Here is a 3,735-nt window from a genome sequence, read left to right as displayed (position 1 = left end):
CCGCTCACCTGCCTAACAGGACTCGGACCCTTCCCCAGCCAATCAGCTGAGGCCACAGCCATTACCTCACCATCTGCCCCTAGGCCCCAATAAAACCTTTGTCCTTTTGAAACTCTCTCTCTCTCCCCAGTATCTCACCACTGCATCGGTGCAGGTAGGGGATTGAGCTCGAGCTAGCTCGAATAAAGGCTCTTTGCTTTTGCATCGGACTCGGCTCCCTGGTGGTCTTTGGGGATCACGAATTCTGGGCATAACACTTGCTAAAACTTAAAGACTAAGTTGGCCGGAGGGGTCAAGATGGCAACTTCCATTTATTTCTCCAAGCTGGTAAGTGAGAATTTGACTGGAAGCCTGATATCCTTTTAGTAGTAAGTCAAGTGATCTTCTTGGTACCAGTGACTCTTCACGAGTGACCCAAGGAGCACCCAGCACCACTATAGGCACAAGGGGACAACAGAAAGAATAAAGATGGCATCCTTGACATTGAGCAGTTTGGTTTCATTGGATGATAAGAGTAGCACAACCAAAGGATGATTGAGAATGGTATGGCTGCCCTAAAGAGAACTCGGAACAAGCTCAGCCAGAACCTTGCATAATGGGACATATTGTCTGGGTTTGTGATTCAGAAACAACACACCCAAGAACACGTGGGCCGCACCACCTCCAAAGGCAACGTTTTCTTGGGCCAGATGGGAGCTGGCACTCCTGTTTGTGATCCTTCCAGGGTACCCCTTGTTATGAAGATAACATTTAGAACCCACCTCTTTTTCCAGCCTTCTCTCCTGCCACACTTCCCTTCCCTGTGCTCCTGCTTCCCTGGAATACATATTCCTGCCACATACCTGCTGCTACCATCTCCTTGCATTGGGAAACCCTTACCCATACTTCGGGCTTCAATTTGACCTTCTTTCCTCAGAGAGTCCTTTCTTGACTCCTTACCCTATTGGATGCATTCATGCATCATGGGATTTCTCTTTGAAGCACTCATTGCAAATCTAATTTATATTTAATATTTGTCTTCCCTATCTCAGCTCCATAGGTCAGATACTGTGCCTATCGCATTCACTATTACATTTCCAGGATCCCGTGACTGGCGCATAGTACGGATTCAAATATCCATTGCACAAGTGAATGAACTTGATAGACGGACAGGCAAATAAAGATCGGAAGAGTGATGGAAACCCTGAGATCTGTATTTCACGTGCAAGCCAGTATACCATGCTCATTTCCGTCCAGTGACTGTTGACTGGCACTGGGCTAGACAGGGACCATAATCATGACAAAGACCTGGTTCCTTACATTCACGTTATGAAAAAGGAGGGGTACAAACAAAAGAGGGCAGCATGTGGCTTCTTTTTGGAAAACTGGTATATTTCACTTTCCCAAACGTGACAGCCCAGAGACCATGCGGTGGTTAAGGGTTCTTTCCAATGACGTGCATCAGGTCCCTTCAGGATATAGGGGGAAAAAGAAGATGAGGTCCTCAGAGAGGGTATTTGGAAAGTGGCAAGGTCTCCAAAGTCCAAGGAAATTCCCATGATACCTGACACCTAATAACTCTGGACTAGCGCCAATTGCACCACCCCCCCCCCCCCCCCCCCGGGAACCCGTTGGAAGTACAAATTCTCAGGCCCTCCATTGACCTGCTAAATCAGAAACCGTGAAGGTGGGGCTCCCCTTCCTGGTGCTGGAGCTGGCTAGTATGAGCTCCGCATCTCTTCCCAATTTGGACGTAGCTGGAAATTGACTATTGTGGGAGTATTTACACCACAGAAATTGGCAAGTGCAAATCACATCTTTTCTTCCAAAGAGAGCAGGTCATTAAATATTTACCAGGATGCGATTTGACCCAGAAATCCATGTTTTAACAAGTCCTCCAGGGGATTCTAATGCCTTCTAGTTTTCCCTCCCCATTGCTAAAAAAAAAAAAAAAATCACAATTCGAATTTGTTCACATATTTTGAGCTTGAGCTTGGATGGCTCCAGGGACTGTTTGTTCCTGGTTGTGACAAGCATATTGGCAAGGAGACAGCGGTACCTTCTCCAGGGATCCCATCCTCCCCAAGTAGAAAGAGGCTGAGGTGGAGAGAAGAGACTTTAGAATTGCTATTTTGGTCCCCCACACCCAGCATTGTTGAAAAGAGCCCTGATTTGCAAACAAAGATTTCACGGCTATGACTCTCAACAGGGTAAAAAGAGCCCCATTCTGTCTGCCTAGCAAACTGAGGCTTTTTTTTTTTTTTGACAGAATTCAGAACCACTCTGGATGACAGTGATTTACTGAAATAGCCAAGCCATATTTTTGCCTACATCAGCATAGAACTTGTCTCCCACTTGCCTGTGGTCCCTCAGGATACACTGATACGCATTAAGGTATTAAGGGGTGGGGGGAAGAGGAGAACAGAAGTAAACAAAGTTGCTCTGACCAGTTACATCTCCCACTACTGTAGGGGATAAAGGTTAGTGGGGGGGAGGGAAGGGTCTGTTTTTTAAAAGAAATCATGTTTCACTGTTTAATCAGATGTATTATTCACTGAACCAGGTATATTAGCTAATGAACCAGACAGTTTCCCTAATGAGTCAAGCAGATCACCTGCTGAAAACATTTCCAAAACTAATTCATTCATCAGCTGTGATCCATCTTAGGAAAGCAGGGGGTTTAACCTTGGCCTTGGTTCCTGTCCCAACCGAGGCTTACAGGTTTCGTAGCCAGTCTAAATCAAAAATGAAGAACTTACATTCTGGAGGACAAGGACAAGGAATTTGGTTGACCATCTATAAAGAACTTCTTACTGGCTTCCATAAATAAAAATTTGTTACCAAGAAATAGAAAATGATATCATTTCATTGATTTTGTGATCTAATACCTGGCAGTTAGTTGATCCTCGATAAAGGTTTGTTAAATAAATGAATAGGGAAGATGGATGGATGGATGGATGGATGGACAATGAACAAATGGACAAATGAAGGTTTTACAACTATACGCTTGTAGATTTTACTTTTATTTGCAAGTCGGACTTAGATTTTCTCTCAAAGCCAACGCTACCTTGCCTTTCTTAAAGAATTGCAGACATTTGCTGCCAAACCTGTAAGGAGCCATTATGGCTATTGTAGTTTCTAACACCTTCAGTAACGACTATAGATTTATCAGGCTGAGCATTTGAAATACACAGGGCGAGGACTTTCCATTTTCCTCCCGAGGAGACAAAGATGAAAATTCCCAGTTTTGACTCTCCTGCTACCAAACCTGAATTGGAGAAGGCGATCTTGCCCATTCAGCAGTTATATGAGTCATCCAGGCTACATTATATCCAATTGGGAAAAGAAGTCCATAGTGCACCTCCCCGCTGTCTCTGGGGAGACAGATTGGGCTTCCATCATACTCCCAGATGGTGAGGGACCATAAGGCAAACAGAGGGCCAAGCACAAGCTAGCACAAGCCCCACCACCACCCCCAACCCCAGGTGGGATATGTGTGATATTCCTCAGGCATTCTTGGCTGCTCAAGTACAAAGAAAGGGAAAAAAATGGTTAATTGATAGAGATCACTCATGCGAGACTTGAGTCTCCATCAGTTTGCAAATGTCTTAGTAAATTACAAGAAAAAGCCAATCTTATCAATAGCCTAATCTCCAGAAACCTATGGACTCAGTTTCCTGGAGCCCTGATATCACCTTCCCCCTCATCAGTGATGTGGGGAACAAAGGCAAGAAGCAAATGGCAGGTAAAATTAAT

Source organism: Felis catus, chromosome F1 (assembly GCF_018350175.1).
Source record: "Felis catus isolate Fca126 chromosome F1, F.catus_Fca126_mat1.0, whole genome shotgun sequence".
NCBI classification, from domain to species: domain Eukaryota; kingdom Metazoa; phylum Chordata; class Mammalia; order Carnivora; family Felidae; genus Felis; species Felis catus.
The sequence above is the reverse complement of the archived record's forward strand: the minus strand, read 5'-3'. Positions refer to the sequence as shown.